The following is a 19,755-nucleotide window of genomic DNA, read 5'->3' on the forward strand; positions in this document are numbered from 1 at the left end:
CTGCCATGCATTCCATCACATTGCTACTACTGCGAGGCACCATCAGTCGATGATTGATTAGTCATCTCCATTTGACTCTCATTTGTAATACTGTCGTGCCACTTGATGTTGAGCAGGCGTCACCAAATGGTTCGTCCAAATCCGTCGAGTTGCCTGATGTCAGTTGCCTTAATGACATGATGGTGGCACTGTCCAATACTCTTGACATGACGAGCACCTGAGCAAACTGTGCCTTTGTTTCTTGTCCGACATGGGTAGAACGCAGGTATTTACACGACCGAAGGGTGGATTTACCCATACCTGTCCGCATTCACACCTCCTTGCTGTCATCTAGAGTCTCTCTCTCTCCCTCACATTCTCACCCCTACTGGCAGTCGGTGAGCTGCGTGTGGTGTCATGGTGGCAGTGTGGTTTTGGTGAGCTGTGCGCTCCTCTGCTTTCTGACTCTTCATCCCTTTTTGCGTCGTTCTCACTTTCTTTTTCCCCCTTTTTCGTTTATATGAACATCATTAATCTCTGTCTGTATCCCCACCATTCCCTTTTTGTCAGCCCCAGCACTCTACCCCACCCACTCCCCTTTCGTCCCCCCTCCCCTCCACTTTCCCTCGTCCACTCCCCTTGCCCCCCTTCCATCGCCCTTCCCTTCGTTATTGTCTCGGTGTTTCATTTATTTTCCCTTCTCCCCCTTTATTTTTCCTCTGTGACATACAGTATACTGTATATATGTGTATGTGTATATATATATGTATATATATATATATATATATATATATATATATATATATATATATATATATATATATATATATATATATATATATTGTTGCAAACCTGGGGTCACGAGGATGGGGTTATCCCCCGGTTATCCCTGGACTCACCGGGAATCGAGGCCGTTGCACACAAATCAGTCCGTGTTGCGGCGGGTCACTAATCGACCGCGAATGCCAACAATTTAACCACGTGACCCAGTGTTCTCCATCTGACTACCATTTAACTGTGGTATACGCAGTCTCTTTTTGGGGGAATCACGCCCTCGGAGTTGTGATGCTTTTATCTTTATTGGCTCTTGATTAAGGCAATCGAGCTTAACACTAGCACAATGCCGGACTGATGTGAGAGCCAATTAGTTGGGGAATTATAATCTCTTTGCTAATCCATATGCAGATATTGCTGGATAAATGAGGGGAAAGGACAGATACAGACAGACTGCAAGGAAAATGTGAACAAGGCAATTTATTTACAGCAGGCAATGTGGGGTATGAGTAAGGAGGGAAGGAACTCAAGGGCTTTAATCGAGTCAAAGGGGGCAACCGGGGCAGGAAAATTGGGGAATGCAATAAAAAGCAATCGAGGTGTGTATTTACAAAAAGGGAAGAAAATGCACAACTTGCAGACTTAGCTTAACGTATTCCTTACCTTCCAGATAACATGACAGGGTACCTATCAGACCACCCACACGGGGAGACAGTTTGGAGGGGGGCTGGTGGCCTCAGCCTAGCGGTATGTACGTAACAGTCACCCTCCCCAGCTTGGTACCGCTCTCCCTGCTGCTCTCTGGAATGGCCCCGACACTGCTGTCCACAACCGAGGGTCCATGAGCTCCGTTTGGAGCAGACAGCTACTGTCAAAGCATCTGGGACCAGGGCAAAAATGACAGCTACTACCAGGTAAGAGAGAGATTGAGAGCGACAATGCGATGACCAGAACCAAGAGAAAGAACCAGTGTGTCGAGCGCAGATTTATAGTCCCTGGGGCCGGCAATTGGGTCATTTCAGATCTTACGAGGTGGCCTGGGGCCAACGATTGGGCCACGTCAGATCTTACGAGCTGGCCCCATGCCAGCCATTGGGGGATTCCCCTACTGCCCGCCCAGATAGGCACTCGGTCCTTCCAGTTGTTGCTGGGAGATGGAGCTCCACACTTAACATTGTGATATCTCATCCACCCCCATGCACCCGGGACACACCCGACACATTCAAAAATATCCACAGCACAAAGCCAGCAAAAGGGGCAATTATGACAGGGAAGCTGTGTCGTGTCTTGGTCTGCATGTGGGGGAAAATGAAGTGATTCGGGAAAAGAAATACAGTACATGGTCAGGTATGGGAGCATGTGCTGGAGCAGCGTGTCGCTGCGTCCATTTTACGCCGGTACTTCAGGGGCCTCCGTCTGGCCATCCCCCAGGGAGATGCCTGGCCCATCCCCATCTACTGGAGATGCCGATCAACCTGCTGCAATCACGAGCCAGGTCAGCCCATTGGCCTCCACTCACGAGCCTCCCTCGCTGAGAGAATCTAGTGAGCAAGATCAGTCAGGAAAACGAGCCACGTGTCCATTCAGCCACAGCTGACGCTCACGGATTATGCAGGTAATAAATCTCATGTCGCTCTCAGCAACCGGTCGTTGAACACAAAGTCCGACCAGCGATAGCCAAGGATTCTTCGAAGAGACCTGGTACTAAAGGAATTAAGTCTCCCTTTCAGATCCCTGGTTAGAATCCAAGTCTCACATCATTAGAGTAAGACTGGAAGCACCAAGGACCTGAAGACTTGGACTTGGACTTTCGTAGTCCTGCCCAGGTATCGACAGCACCACACCCCCTGCACAGGTACAGGGGTGGACCGGCAATAAGTTACATTACAGGGTAGACGTCCACACAAATGAAAAGACAAACAAGGACTTTGTCGGCTTTAAACAATAAATGGGAATTCAGGATGCGCTCCTGAAGACATAGCTTCGACGAAGGTTCCAGAATGTTGATGTCATTCGCACACGCTGAACAGTCATGGCAGTGAAAGGATGCAAGCCCGTATTATGACGGCAGTCACGGCAAACTTTATCACGCACTGATGGTATTATCACAACATGTTGGCAGGGGGCGCAAGCCACCCAACCCAATCCATTTAATTACATGATAACCCTGAGAGGGGAGGTGTTATTCTTTATGTACATTATGCAAATAACTATTCGAAGAGTCGACTTGCTGTGTACCTGTCAATCGTGGCATGCGGTTTAATTATAAAACTGCAATCACATATATATATATATATATATATATATATATATATATATATATATATATATATATATATATATATATATATATATTTAGAAACAGAAGGCATTGATGAAAACCAGAAAAAGAACAGGGCCCAGAACGCTGCCTTGAACTGCAGCCTGGACAGGAAGAGGGGATGAAAGAACTCCATTTAGGGCCACACGTTGTGAGTCTTGGTGCTTCCAATCTTGCTCTACTGATGTGAGACTTCGATTCTTACCAGGGATCCGAGAGGGAGACTTAATTCCTTTAGTACCAGGTCTCTTCGGAGAATCCTTGGCAATCGCTGGTCGGACTTTGTGTCCAACGACTTGTTGCTGAGAGAGACTCCAACGACCGGTTCCAATCGTGGCATGTGGTTTAATTATTATAAAACCGCAATATATATATATTCATATATATATAGACACAGGACACAACAAAACGAATATTAACATTAAACTGTCAAACTCTCTGGAACTCTCGGACTCTCTGGATCTCTCGGACTCTCTGGAAAATCCTCTATTTCTCTTTGCCGACGACTCCACCCTCTGCCGTACCATCTGTCATCCCTCAGACCGGCAAGCAGCAGCTTCTTCGCTCACTGCAGATCTGGATAAAATCACAAACTGGTCCAACACGTGGAACATGTCTTTCAATCCACACAAATCTCACACTCTCACTATGTCTCTTCAAAAGGACCGTTTACAAAACCCCCCCATCCACTTTCTCAACAATCCTCTGGAAGAAGTCTTTTCTTTCAAGCTTCTGGGTCTCACTATCTGCCATGACCTTTCCTGGGAAAGTCACATTTCCAACCTTGCCTCAAAAGCCAGTCGCCGACTGGGAATCCTCCGTCGTGCAAAGTCCTTCCTCGGCCCTCTTGAGCTCCTGACTACTTACAAAGCTTTTGTCCGTAGCCTGATGGAGTACTGCTCTCCCCTCTGGGCTGGTGCTCCTGCCTCCCACCTTTCTCGACTTCACGCTGTCGAAACCAGGGCTTTTAAGATCATTGGCATCTCCCGCAATGAAGCTGAGTCTTTGGGCCTCTCACTCAATCACCGCAGGTTGGTCGGTGGTCTTTCTGTCTTCTACCGACTCCTCTCCAGCCTTGCCCCCTGCTCTCTCTGCGATTTGTCCCAACCACATTTCCACAGGGCGCTCAAGGTCCGCCAACAACCCCCTTCTGGTAAAACTACCAAAATCACGAATCACTGCTCATCTTCACTCTTTCATTCCTCTTTTTTCCCGCCTTTGGAATAAACTTCCTCACTCTATTCTTTCCCATTCTTCCCTCCAGGCTTTCAAAACAGCTGTTCACCACCACCTCTTAACTTCCCCCATCCAAATCCTCGATCTTTTCTACCCCCGATAATCCACCCAAGCCCACTTCCTTCAATTCTCCTGCTTTCCTTCCTGAAAGTCCCTGTAATGTCCATCTTCTCCTCGCCATGTTCCCCGTCCCATCCCCATCCCTCTCCCTTCCACAGTTCACCTGTGTCTGTTCCCCAATGTTTTGTCCCTTCCACTCCCACCCCTCTTGTCTCATGCCTCCTTGCTGTGAGTTGTGTGTTAGCTCTCATACGAGCCTCGACCAAGGTATACAAAAAAAAAAAAAAAAAAAAAAAAAACCAAACCAAACTGTTTGTTGTTATACCTCGACTCGGATTCTGCAACCGGTCCAGACGGCATCAGCCCACATGTCCTAAAAACCTGCTCGTCTGCTCCTGCTCACACTCTCTCTGTTCAATTCACCCTCTAATTTGCTCAAGGTCATCTGCCATCTACTTGGAAATCAGCAAACATTACTGCCCTGCACAAAAGGTGCAAAAAGAGATCCCTGCAATTACAGACCAATCAGCCTTCTTCTCCCAATCATCAGAAATGTTATGCAATCCATCATCGCTTCAGACAATAATCCTTCCTCTTCTCCAATGGCTTGATTTCCAATCATAAATTTGGATTCAGACCAGGTCACTCTACCCTGGATATGCTGCTTCTGCTCTCCCAACAATGGATGGAGGTCCTCAATGCTAGACATGAAATCAGAGCCATATCCCAGACATATCGCGTGCTTTTGACACGGTCTGGCAACCTGCCCTGCTCAACAAACTCTCTTCCCGTGGCATCCAAGGCCATCTCCACTCATGGCTCGCAGACTTCCTCTCCTGTCGCAGCCAACATGTGGGCCTAAATGGAGTTCTCTCATCCCCTCTTCCTGTCCAGGCTGGAGTTCCTTAAGGCAGTGTTCTGGGCTCTGTTCTTTTTCTGGTTTTCATCAATGATCTCTCCAACTCTGGAAAATCCTCTTTATCTCTTTATTGATGACTCCACCCTCTGCTGTACCACCTGCCATCCCTCAGACCGGCAAGCAGCAGCTTCTTCACTCTCTGCAGATCTGGCTAAAATCACAAACTGGTCCAACATGTGGAACATGTCTTTCAATCCAGACAAATCTCACACTCTCACTTCGTCTCTCCGAAAGGACCATTTTGAATGGCCCCCTCCCCCCATCTACTTTCTCAACAATCCTGTGGAAGAAATCCTTTCTTTCAAGCTTCTGGGTCTCACTATCTGCCATGATCTTTCCTGGGAAAGCCACATTTCCAACCTGGCCTCCAAAGCCAGTCGCAGACTGGGAATCCTCCATTGTGCAAAGTCCTTCCTCGGCCTACCTGAGCTCCTGACGACATACAAAGTTTTCGTTCACAACCTGATGGAGTACTGCTCTCCACTCTGGGCTGGTGCTCCTGCCTCTCACCTTTCTCGGCTTCACGCTGTGGAACCCTAGGCATTTAGGATAATTGGTATCTCCCACGATGTGGCTGTCTTTGGACCTCTCACTCTCTCACCGCAGGCAGGTCGGTGGTCTTTCTGTCTTCTACCATCTCCTGTCCAGTCTCGCCCCCCCCCCCTGTTCTCTCTGCGATTTGTCCCCACCACATTTCCGCAGGGCGCTCAAGGTCGGCCAACAACCCCCTTCTGGTAAAACTATCAAAATCATGAATCACTGCTCACCTTCACTCTTTCATTCCTCTTTTTTCCCCGCCTTTGGAATAAACTCTCACATTCTCTTTTATCCCATTCTTCCCTCCAGGCCTTAAAAACAGCTGTTCACCACCACCTCTTATCATCCCCCATCCTATACCTCGATCTTTTCTTCTCCCGTTAATCCACCCCAAACCTCATCTCCTTCAAATTCCCTGCTTTCCTTCCTGAAAGTCCCTGTAATGTCCATCTTGTATACCCCATGTTCCCCACCCCATCCCTTTCCCTTCCACGGATCTCCAAATGTCTCTGTTCCCCACTGTTTTGTCCTTCCCTCTCACGCCCCTCTTGTCCCATGCCCCCTTGCTGTGTGTTGTGTGTTCGCTCTCTTACGAACCTTGACAAGGCATACAAAAAAAAAAAACGCAATTCCAGGTTTATCTGAGCAACACCCATGGATAATTGGTTTGAGTTACTCTCAAGTGAAGATGTCGATCCCCTGTTGGTGGATCAATGGGAATGTGAAGACATTAAAGAAGACACAGTCTTGATACCTTCTCGTGGTAATAAGAATGAACCACTAAAACACCCAACTGTAAATGAGTCCAAAATTGCCCCCACAGCCACCCAACAGTGCCCTGAATTAATCGACAAAAACTCTTCAATTGCTGAAATTTCTGCACCAACTACCCCTGAAGATGTGCCAAAGTGTCGTGACATGGTTGAAGAAGAACATGTTGCTAAACCTGTGGCTGATTCTGACTCTCCTGCCCCCCCCCACCTTCCACATGACCCGAGGTTGTATTAGTGCCCTCCCCCTCCCTACTTCATCTGGAATAGAGCAGGCCAATACCTGCACACCAGGGTATATGAGCATCGCTTGACAACAGTGGATAGTGCTTCCGATATGTAAAGGCCCTGCCACACATTGACGTTTTAGCTAGCGTACGCCGACATATGAAAAATTTGTCTAAAACGCTGGCGTACGTCGAATACGTTATGGGTAAGTTTTGTATACGTTAGTAGCACGCTGGCATACGTCGTAGTATGCCGAGCTCGTCGACAAATTTAAGCATGCTCAAAATTTGTCGACTTATGCCAGCGTATGAAGCACACGTTCCACATACGCTGGCCATAAGTTGTAGGCACGTTATGCGATCGTTGACACACGTTACTTGTAAGTTACTCATAAGTCGAAACACATCCGGGTAATGTTTAGCGTACCCGAAACTTATTTCTAACCAATGAGTAACGTGCTTTGAACCTATGTGTAACGTATCTACAACGCATATTGACGTATGTAGAGTTTGTAGACGTATTTGATTGACGTCTTCTGGACGACCACAGAACTTACTGAATGTGTTTCTAACTTACAGCTACCGTATAATGGCATATTGGCAGCGTTTAGGGGAATTGGTATATAAAAATGGGCTTCACAGGAGGAACCCGTCAGTGTTTCAGACTCCATGGTGAGTATATGTCCATGTCAGTAGTATCAGTAGTAGTAGTTGGTCCATGTCAGTAGTAGTCGGTGAGCATGATGGGGAGGGTGTGGGTGATGATGGATCCTCCTTGCGTCCGCGTCCACAGCCACGGCCAGGAGACTTCTTGGCAGCATTCTTCGAAGTTTTCTTCGGCATGACGATGATGTTGACACTTCGATGTCGAGTTTGGTTATGATTAAAATCGTCGAGCGGCAACGTCCATTTAAATAGTCGAGCGGCAGCGATTTAAATCGTTGAGCAGCAGCCTATTAATAGGCTACGCCACGTGATCGTCGGCGATACGCTGCCTCGCGCTATGCATACGTTGTGAACGCCGACAACATGCTAAGCATTCGTTGGTATAAGTTATCGAAACGTTCTGTGTACGTTACTAATACGTTATGCATACGTCCAACTCATTATGAATACGCCCAAAACTGAAAAAAAACATCAATAGTTCAGCGTAGAAAAACATTAAAAAAAAAAATGCCGAAGAAAACTTCGAAGAATGCTGCTAAGAATTCTCCTGGCCGTGGACGCGGATGCAAGGAGGATCCATCATCACCCACACCCTCCCCATCACGCTTACCTACTACTACTGACATTGACCTACTACTACTACTACTACTACTACTACTACTACAACTGATACTACTGATACTACTGATACTACTGACATGGACATCTACTCACCATGGAGTCTGAAATACTGACAGGTTCCTCCTGTGAAGCCCATTTTTATATTCCAATTCCCCTAAACGCTGCCAATACGCCATTATACGGTAGCTTTAAGTTAGAAACACGTTCAGTAAGTTCTGTGGTCGTCCGGAAGACGTCAATGAAATACGTCTACATACGTCAATATGCGTTTGAGATACGTTACACATAGGTTCAAAGCACGTTACTCATCGGTTAGAAAATATTTTCGGGTACGCTAAACATTACCTCGACGTGTTTCAACCTATGAGTAACTTACAAGTAACGTGTGTCAACGATCGCATAACGTGCCTACAACTTATGGCCAGCGTATGCGGAACGTGTGCGTCATACGCTGGCATACGTCGACAAATTTTGAGCATGCTTAAAATTTGTCGACGAGCTCGGCATACTACGATGTATGCCAGCATGCTTCAGCGTGCTCTGAACGTATACAAAACTTACCCATAACGTATTTGACATGTGCCAGCGTATTCGGCAAATTTTTCATATGCTGGCTAAAACGACAAGGTGTGACAGGGCATGACGGTGATGTTGACACTTCGATGTCTAGTGCAGTTATGATTTAAATCATTGAGCGGCAGCCTATTAATAGCCTACGCCACGTGATCGTCGGCGATACGCTGCCGCACGCTATGCATACGTTAGACTATCGTTGGGCATACGTTGTGAACGCCGACAACATGCTAAGCATTCGTTGGTATAAGTTATCGAAACGTTCTGTGTACGTTACTTATACGTTATGCATACGTCCAACTCGTTATGAATACGCCCAAAACTGGAAAAACCATCAATAGTTCAGCGTACGCCAGCGTTTTACAAACATTTTGATACGTTGCCATGCGCTGGCTAAAACGTCAAGGTGTGACAGGGCTCTAAGAGGGTTGTTTGACATTTGAAAATCGTTTGACATTGAGGAATTCCCCACAAACAAGGAATCTAACATCTTGCCATTGCAAATTCTCAAATTCTTGAACCAGACTTTCAGAAAAAAATGGTGAGATTTAGGATAATTTTTCTGATTTGCACGGGTTCATTGAAATGGTGAGAAGTGTCATCAACTGGCCTTCTTCTTCTTCTTCCTCTTCCTCTTCTTCTTCCTCGTCGCTGCCGGGTAGTGATCATTTTGTTGAGGCACGAGTGTGCCGCTGATGCTGTGCCCCTATACCAGTACACTGGAACTCATTTCGCCAACCTCAGAAGGATATCAGGTGAGTCAACCTCAGCTGGTGTTAATTCAGTGGACAACAGGGCTCAAACTTGGGACCCTAAGATCCCAAGCCAGCCACCCTTACCACTAAGCCAACACCAGCTTTTAACTGGCACACTGACCACCATTCTACTGAAGCACAATGCAGTAGGCTTAAAAAGCACGTTGTAAATGCCAAAAAGGAACTAAAACGTTGCTCTGCATATTTTCTTTACATCACTATGGTAACCTCGGCAGTGATATTCATGTCTCTGCTGTCTGTGATTCAGAGGTCAACGGACGTCTTGGTTGAGCCTGGGGAGTCATGGATTCACTGGATAATGGGGTGTGGCGCGGCCGGTAACTGTGTGGGAGGACGAAAGTCTGAGTCTTCAGGTCCTTGGTGCCTCCAGTCTTGCTCTATGGATGTGAGACTTGGACTCTGACCAAGGATCTGAGATGGAGACTTAATTCCTTTGGTGCCAGGTCTTTTCGGAGAATCCTTGGCTATCGCTGGTCGGACTTTGTGTTCAACGAGCGGTTGCTGAGAGAGACTCAAACGAGATTTGTTACCTGCATAGTCCGTGAGAGTCAGCTGCGGCTGTATGGACATGTGGCTCGTTTTCCTGACGCTGATCCTGCTCACCAGATTCTCTCAGCGAGGGAGTCTTGTGAGTGGAGGAGGCCAATGGGCCGACCACATTCCTCGTAGTTGCAGCAGGTTGATCGGCATCTCAAGGAGATTGGGATGGGCCAGGCATCTGTCTGGGGGATGGCCAGACGGAGGTCCCTGGAGTACCGGCGGAAAGTGGACGTAGTGACGTGCTGCTCTGGCGCATGTTCCCATACCTGACCTGACTATGGTAACTTTTGGTAGCCTCAATATAAATGGTGGTGCAGGCCAGTCTCGGATGCTTAAAGTAGTGAACCTTATAAGGTTAAAAAAAAAGACGTAGTTTTCTTGCAGGAAACCCATTCTACTCCGGAATCCCACACTGGGTCGAAACGAATGATGATGAGGACTGCCTACTTTGTCGACTCGACGTCTCGCACAGCAGCAGTTGCCTTCCTAGTTAATCGTCATTTTCGCCTACTCTCGCTGTCATTTCAGGAAATATTCCCATTTCACTTAGCCTCCCTGGCTTTTGTAGATGTGGTTATCCCATTTACTCTATTAAATATCGACGCTCCTTCAAAAAGCACAGACTGATGAGCCTTCCACAACAGGTTGCAACCCCATGTGAGACAATTAGATCTGCAAAAGTGATCTGGTGTAAGGTTGTGAACAATCAGGTGGCCCTCGCCAGGCTTGACAGGTTTTACGTGAATTTGCCCTTTACCTATCTCTCCCCTTCCAACGGAATTTCTCCATCTGGTTTTTTTTCCCGCCCACCACCTCATTTCCGTGAGCTACCACTTCGGGTCACTTCCAAATTTCCACTCCTTTTGAAAATTTAACATTTCTGTTTTGGATAGCTCCTACTTTAGGAATGCTTTTGATAGTGCATGGTCCAGCTTGATGGATTCCAAACCCCAACTCAGGGACCAGGGATTATGGTGGGGCAAGGCAACAGTCCAAATTTGGAACTTCTGTCAGCAATTCTGCTTTCTATACACACAAGTGGAACGCAGAATAAAAGCTGAGCTGAACAAGGATATTATAAAAATTCAAACTACTTAAAAAACCCACCCTACCCCCCAACAAAAACTAAGACTCCATGAAAAGAAGTCCCTTCTCAATAATATAATTGACTGCCCAATCCAAGGAGCGCTAACGAGATTACAGTTTAAACACCTTAATCTCTTGAATACCCCAACCCGCTTTTTCTTTGACTTTGAATCCAAATCTCCTCACTCCGTAATTACTGCTTTGAAACGTCCTGACAACTCGGTCACTATTATCCCTGTGGAATTTAAGAAAGATGCAAAAGTATTTTCTAACCTTTACCAGGCAAAATAAGTCTATTTAGAACTTGTTTCCCCCTCGGTTGATGGTATTTGTACTATAACCCCCAAACAATGGTCAGACTTAGAGTCGCCACTCACACTCGAAGAACGTTCTGCTGCCCTTCGAAGCCTGGGCAGAGGGAAATCGCCTGGCTTCGATGGTCTGCCAGCGGAGTTCTTTGGAAACTTTTGGGATGTCATTGGTCCCGAATTGCTTTTGGGTTTCCAGGTCAGCTTGGAGAAGGGTGAGCACCCACTGAGCTGCAGGAGAGCTGTGCTGACTTTACTTCCTAAAAAAGGCAATTCATTGCTCATCTCGCAGTGGAAACCAATATCCTTGTGTATGAACTATAAATTTATTTCAAAGGCCTTGGCCTTATGTCTCTCACCCTGACTAAAGGACATTATACATATTGATCAAACTTTCTGTGTTCCCGGCCACAATATTCAGGATAATATTGTTGTGGTTGTGGGTGTAGATGAAGGAATTTCATTTGAAAGTTAGGATTGAATGGAGTTGTTTGGTCCCTGGACGTCTAGGAGACATCTCAATGTAAATTAAGTGGGGAAACTGTGAGCTTAAGTGTTACTTGTCACCACATGGGGGGGGGGGAGGGGTGCGGTGTTAATTAGATCGTTCTTAAGGATAATTTCCCCCAGTATGTGATTGCCCCCTCTCTGACCTATTCCTATGTTTTTGCATTTACAAGCCAATCATGAAGGAGTTGCTTTTTTATACCAACCACAACCATAACCACAAGCAAGCCAGGCATGTTGAGCAGGCAGAGGCCCATGCCCCGGAGATGAGGTGGATGGTGTGATGCCAAGGAGAGAGGGAGTGGACGCACGAGTTCAGAGTGAGGGACGTGCGCGGTAGACAGAGGATCTCGCTTTGCTCTCTCAGCATGACAAAATGGCTTTTCTTCGACGCATGAAGAAGACGGCACAATTCCCATATTGGTGCTGAGGCAAATTGGCTCGCATGTTGGAGCGGGATACTGGCCATTGGCTCTTTGCTTATCGTGAGAGACCAACCTCGAAGCCTCGTGTGTATCACCGAAGAAACGGCGCCATTCTGCAGAGAGCGTTTCGACAAGTGTGATCGACGAGGAAGCTGCACGGCAGTCTCTGAGCCCTGGCGTTGAATACCACTTACTAATTGCCTGACTTACGTTTTTCCCGCTGTGAGAGAGTGGCTCAGCACCATTTTGGGCGCATCTACACATGCAGGACGAAGCGCCTCGATTCCAAGTTCCATGAAGACCATTTCTGAACCAAAGTAAGTGCCAGAATAAAGGGAGGATTTGCTTTTCTTTTGTTTCCCCTTGTCTGTATTAGAGTCTGTGTGTAGAAGCACTTCGACTTAGATCTTAATTTACTTCATGCATTATTATTACTTTTGGAGTTGTACCCTTGTAAATATTTATATTGTCATTAAATACCCGTGTTTATTTTAAGTTGCTGTAACCGTGTATTTGTCATGGGGTTCGAGTATCAACCCCTTGTGCTGTGCATCCACCTGTGCCTCCGTCACTCCACCAGTGTCACCAGTTGTCACTCCCGCGCGTGTGGTAATCTCTGAGGATCACGTGTCCGCCTCCTAAGGGAAAACCACTCTGCTGTTTGGGCTGGCCGGTGTTAACCGCCCGTTCACCACAATTGGGCATGGTGGAGAAACTGAACTGCCCAGACCCATGACAATATATCTGTTGTGTGGGATAATTGATATATGTGAGATTACTCATCAACAGTCAAGTCACCTCCACCTTATGGTACAAGGTTCTTGCCATCCTAGTACCTTCAGCCACGATGGACGAGATACAAAAATGTGCCACTCGCTTCTTCTGGTCCAGAAAGCAGTGGCTGCGACCAGAGATCTTGAAACGACCAACAACAGAAGGTGGCCAAGGGCTTGTAAATGTCAAGTGCCGCATCATGGCTTTCCATCTTTGAACAATGTGGCGCTTCTTGCATGAACCTTGTTTAGCTTGGAGACAGCTCACTGGTTGCATCCTCCGTCAAACTAGGAAATTGGATTTCGCTCAGGAGCTGTTTTTAATGGACGCGACCAAGATAGACTTATCTCTACTTACTTACCTTCCTTTCACCAAACCCAGCTGAATGCATGGCAAGCTTTTACCTGTCTTCCTGACCCCTCGACCTATGTTCGATCCATGGTCTTCAATGAACCATTATTCCATAACTCCTATTTGAAGGGTTTGATAATAAAAATTTATTCAGTCTACACTTCATAAATGCCTTGACAACCAAAGTGTGTCACTTGAGAAATGCCACCAATGATGGGTGGTTAAGTGTTGCTGCTTTTTATTTGACAGTTGGTATTAGATGTTGTCGCAGAGTAGAGAGCCTCTTAAAATCAGGACTTCACACCTACCGTGCTTCGCCTGCTTGCACAAACAACTCTCCTGTACCCACCTCTGACTTCCCCACCCTTCCCTAACCTTTGTCTGGCTGGCTTTCCTGATTTAGAACCCATTATTTTTGGCTGCTGTCCATCTTTATCTTTCTCTCTCACTCATTGGCAAGCTGAAGAGGTGGGAAGATTCATGGATTGCACAGTATCAGTGCTGCTTTTCAGCAATCCAAGTCCTTCCTTATCAACTTCAAACTTCCAACAACATGTAAGGTCTTCTTCCCCTGCTTGATTAAGGACTGCTGTCTCCATTTGGGACAGCACTCTGACCTCACATGTTTTACCTCTTGATGCCATGGAGGTCAAGACCCTCAAAATCATTGGAATATCCCAGGATGAAGCTGATTCACTTCTGAGTCTCCAGGCCTGTTACTCTCGCATCGCAGATAGGTTTGTCAACTCTGTCTTCTATCGCCTGTTTTCTGGTCTTGGACGCTCAGCCCTTTTCATGCTCTGTTCCCTCCCTGTTCCTCCCCACTCCTCCATGTTTCGTCACAATGCACACAGTCTGTTCGTAACCCATCTGTGGTGAAACTCCCAAAATCAAGACTCAGCTCACCTGCACTCATTGGTTCCTCTTTTATCTCACCTGTGGAACTAACTTCCTCAGTCTATTCAATGGCTCTCCTGTTCTTCTTCAGGTCACCCCCCCCCCCATCTATACTCATCTTCATTCACTCTCCCCAAGCACAACCCTTCTTTTCCATGTTGCTGTGTTTCCCCTCCTCCCTCTACAGCAGTAGTGAATGAAAATGTTAAAAAATACTGAAATATTGTTGCGGGGCCAGACGTCGGCTGCGAGCACAACCGTGAGATGGAGCTGCTGAGTCGGCTCGACCGATCGCCCGGAATTCAGATCGTACTTCTTCGGAAAACTCCGGAAAGTACGGGTCCCTTTTTGGACCGTGAAGGGTCAATATTTCTACCACTTGGTACAGGGTTATTCGCCAATTTTCAAAATACTTAGAAACCACGTGGCGATCTACCAAGTCTTCACACCCTCGACGGCACCCGTACGGAACGAGCTGCTTAGCATGCTCGTTCTGTGTGCGATCCGAGCGGTTTGATCGCCGAGTTCCGTCGGTCCCGAATATCCTGTTACAACAGCACAACGGCCTTGCTAATTCCCAACACGCAACACGTGAAGCCAATGAAAGAATGGACATGAATGAGCTGAAACATTGAACAATCGGGGTATTTATTTACAATGGGGGGGGGAGGGAATGAGGGGATCACATAAAGGCAGAGCTAAACCGAATATAAGAAATGCAAGTATATACAGCAAAAGCACTTATACGATTTACTACTTGGCAGACGGGCCCACGGACACACACACACACACACACACACACACACACACACACACACACACACACACACACACACACACCCAAAGATGACCGGACCAAATGGTCTTTATTGAGGCCTAGCTCAGACCTGTCCGCCTCGTGCGGTTTTCAAGCTGGTCGGTCCGGTGAGAGGAGAGCCGAACCCGGACACCGGTGGGCGACCCCTGCGGTTTCTGCGGGGACTGGCGTCGCTCGAGCTCTCGGTCGTGGTGAGGAGGACGAGGACGGCGTCGACCAAGACTGGTCAGACAGGCCCCCTGAGACGAGCGCTCCAGCATGACGAACACTCCAGCAAGATGAGATGTCCAGGTTGGGAGATGCCCTCCTCGGGAGATGTCCTCCTCGGGAGATCCTCGACCAGCTTCTGCCTCCCCTTTTATGCGTCCCCGCCGGCTCGACCCCTCCCCCACTCGGCCCGCAGAGAATCCCGGAGCAGGGGGTTGTCCTTGTTCTCTGCAGAACTGTTCTAACAGTCGTTTCTGTTGTCGTGCCCCCGCCGGCTCGACCCCTCCTCTACTTGGCCCGCGGAGAATCCCGGAGCAGGGGGTTGTCCTTGTTCTCTGCAGAACTGTTCTAACAGTCGTTTCTGTTGTCGTGCCCCCGCCGGCTCGACCCCTCCTCTACTTGGCCCGCGGAGAATCCCGGAGCAGGGGGTTGTCCTTGTTTTCTGCAGAACTGTTCCAACGGTCATTTCTGTTGTCAATGCTGATTTGTTTTACAATAAAAATCCTAACTATAAAAATAAACCACAGCGCATGAACTTTTATTTACCCATTAGACAAGGGAAAGGAAGCTATCTATAAAACACATACTTACCGATATAACTAATCTATAGGACCTGAATGTTGTGTGCGATAGGTTTCCAAATTCGTAACAATATTACCCCCAAAATCCAACCCAAATACTGAAATATTACCCCCAAAATCCAACCCCTTCCCCACCCCTAAAAACAATTTACAGGACATCATGTTGCTAGCTTTACAGTTCAATGCTAAATAGCTCCAGCACGGAACTGCTTGAACAATACAAAATGTTTTCAAGTGAACACAAATCTTGCCTTGCAGAGCACTTTTTGTGCTCCTTTCCCTTAGATCTCCACTTGCCTCGTGTCACTTGATCTTGCTTACAGCATCACATTCAAAGTGCACGGGGCTCATGTGTTGTAAACACCATTGTTTTCTCATGAAGTTCTTTGAATAAAAAGGAGAAAACAAATAAACGATATCGCTGATGGAAAGTGATGTGTTAGAGTACGTTGTACACTTCTGGAGTCATTGCCAGAATTTAAATGAATGAGGGACTTCGGAAAGTATCAGGATGGGGGGTGGGGCATCAATGGGAGTGATGGGGGTAAGGGAAGTCAAATAGTCTAAAGGCATCATAATTTGTACAGTCTCCAAATTGTGAAATGATACACTGAATCGGACAACATCCATCAATGAAAATATAAATAAATGCGGAAAAAATAAATGAAAAAAAAAAAACGAAAAAAATGCAGGTGAGTGACCCGAGACAATGGGGAAGCAGGGTTCATATGCTTACACAATGTGTAAACACACCTCGTGTGCGTGCGTGCGTGTGTGTGTGTGTGTGTGTGTGTGTGTGTGTGTGTGTGTGTGTGTGTGTGTGTGTGTGTGCGTGTGTGTATGTATGTATGTATGTGTATATGTATGTATGTGTATATATATATATATATATATATATATATATATATATATATATATATATATATATATAAATATATATATATATATATATGGTCTATTTAGAGCAAAGAAGTTTAAAATGACAAAAATTGACAATTCAAGCCATCTTTGTGACAACCAGGTATTTGGAGGGGCATCGAAGAATCATCTATATTTCCAATGTCAAACGTGTTTCCTCCTAACAGCAGGGTGGAGGACAAAACAGACGAAGATTTGGAAGGATAAAGGAGATGGGGAAGGATGACAGCAAAGGGAGGGTAATGATGACAAGGAGTGAACAAGTTCGATATACAGGGGAGAGTGAGGATGACGTCGAGTGAACAATCTGGATATATTGGGAAGTATGAGTGCAAGGGGAGGGTGAGGATGACCAGAAGTGAACAAGCTGAATATATACAGCCACAATCTCTCAGTCATGGAAGTGGAAGGGAATCCTGGGTCTCAGGCTCATATTGTTTTAAGCCATACACGTTTTTGTTCTTTTTGCAGGTTTCCACATATCCACTCGCCGTGTCTCCATCCACATCCATCCAATTATTCAGCACCCACGTTTTATTTCCTACCTCATACCTTATGTTTAAAATAATAACAAGTCGAGGTACATTGAAAGTATACCGCCCCATGCCAAATAAATAAACAACAAATCCTCCAGCATGCGACATTGCCGGGGCATCTTCGGCGCCTGGCGATGCCGACATGCAGCACATGGAGATGGAATTTGGACGAATCGGTGTACTTCTGAGGTGAATGTGTTCAAATGATACTTACTTGCCTTGCAGCACATCGAGATGGAAGTGAGAAGGAGCCGTGCACAATAACCGATTGATTAATTGCATAATTAAAAGAAATAAATAATCATAAAATAATGAATTTCTTCATCAATTGGCTAATTGCATACCCAAACCACCACCGTTTCATCCGAATCTGTAACTTTTTGAAAATTAAGTCATCGAAAAATGAATAATTAACCAATGAATTGATTAATCAATGAAAAATCTCTTATGGAGCGACACTTGGCAAAACAGAACAAAGTAGCACGGCACTTGGTAGAGTGCATACCTCCGGTAGGCTGAGCAGTTTAAGATTTTGTATCCCACTTATGCGCTGGATCCGAACCAAAATCTAATCCGCTTCTTCTTATCACCTAACCAACGCATCCACCAAGTTTTGTCATAACTTGTCCACACCTTTTTTTGAGATATAACTATGTCTATGCATATATCTGTTGTTGCGGCCCGGGGTCGGGGCGAGAAGACCACGAGGGGGGAAAGCTATCTCAGGTTCCCACCAGACTCTCCGGAATCACAGGCCTTCGCACACGGATAACTCCGTGATGCGGCGGGTCGCTAATCGACGGTGAACGCCAATAACTCAACCACATGACCTTGGGTCCAAATTACTACATGACCACATGACCTAATTACTGGGGAACACGCTCCCGGTACGCCTTGTCTGAACCGGGTCACCTTACTGGATCAGATGCAGCTGAGTGACACTGCCAAGGAACGCACGGGCTCGTAGAACGGATCATTGGGAGATAAAGTCCCAGCTCAGCTCGGATACGGACCATGCTGGAGCAATGAAAGAAAAGACAAAAACAAGTTGGGAACATTTCCACACAAACATTTATTAACAGCCAGGCGAGGTAAAATATGTCGCACAGTGAATGGATTTATTATTGTATTATGCAAGCAGGGATAGTAAGGAATTTGTGGAGTGCAACAAAAAGAAAGCAAGCAACTAACAACCGATCTGACCGTACACCGACGAAGATTCATTGCCAAGACGTATTGGTTCACATACAATTGTTCCTCTGTCTGGCAAGATTTTTCCAATTGCGTATTTTGCCAACTGGACCTCCTCATAAAAAATGACGGTAAATAGACACCCTATTTTTGAAGGACTACCATTTGAAAAACAATGGGTTTGCTGGTTTGTGCTGTGGAGCCTCGCGTTGCAGACACACACACACACACACACACACACACACACACACACACACACACACACACACACACACACACACACACACACACACACACACACACACACACACACAAGGGTTAATGAGAAGAAAGAGGTGGCGCATCGCAGAGCGGATCGTGGTCGCCAATATCTCAACCGCGTAGCGTAGGGTCTTCTTGTCTAGAACCAATTTACCGAATTAACTACGTGATTTTGACTACCGGGGAACCGCGCCCTCAGCACGCCTTGCTCGAACCGGGTCACTCTACCGACTGCGGTCGAGTTACAACTACCGACTACCAAAAATCCGGTTCGGGTGCAGTCGAGCGGAAACTGCCAAAGCCGTGCCGGTGTAGCAGGATAAGTCGCCAACTGGACAACTTCCCCCCCCCCGGGGGGGGGGTACTTGTCTTAGGATAAGTCTCCCCCTTCCCTGGATAACTTGCCCCCCTATGGCCACAAATAGATTTATTTTTGTTCTTTGTCTCTTGGCTCTTTGGGAAGATGGAAGTTGCCTTAGAGTGGCATGTAATAGTCATGGTGTGAGTCATGGGGGTGGGGGAGTTGTCCGGGGGGGTGGGTAGTTAAACTGTTACACTGGCAAGGATGAGCAGATTATTGGGATTTTATATATGTGTATATGTATATGTATATATGTATATATGTATATATATATATATATATATATATATATATATATATATGTGTATATATATATATATATATATATATATATATATATATATATATATATATATATATATATATATATATATATATATATATATATATATATGAAGACCACAAGGGGAAAACCAGAGATGTCACTTTTTATAAATTTCAGGGTTATTGCACCTGCCAATAGTTGGCAACATAAGGTTTCCTCTCACAATATTACTTTAACAAATAACCAGGGGTGTCACATAATTTATATGGTAT

General features: G+C 46.2%; 1 long non-coding RNA gene across 1 annotated transcript in view; it reads right to left on the reverse strand.

Annotated features, from left to right (window-relative positions):
• The window catches only part of LOC147009048 (uncharacterized), an 87,186-nt gene extending 68,728 nt beyond the window's left edge, over positions 1-18,458 (reverse strand). Inside the window, exon 1 of the long non-coding RNA XR_015053254.1 lies at positions 18,323-18,458. This is a non-coding gene — a long non-coding RNA (uncharacterized LOC147009048). The remainder of the gene's footprint in view (positions 1-18,322) is intronic.
• Positions 18,459-19,755: the final 1,297 nt, after the last annotated feature.

This window comes from Eptatretus burgeri, chromosome 18, assembly GCF_056783735.1.
Source record: "Eptatretus burgeri isolate ZD-2024b chromosome 18, Ebu_testis_v1, whole genome shotgun sequence".
Classification (NCBI taxonomy): domain Eukaryota; kingdom Metazoa; phylum Chordata; class Myxini; order Myxiniformes; family Myxinidae; genus Eptatretus; species Eptatretus burgeri.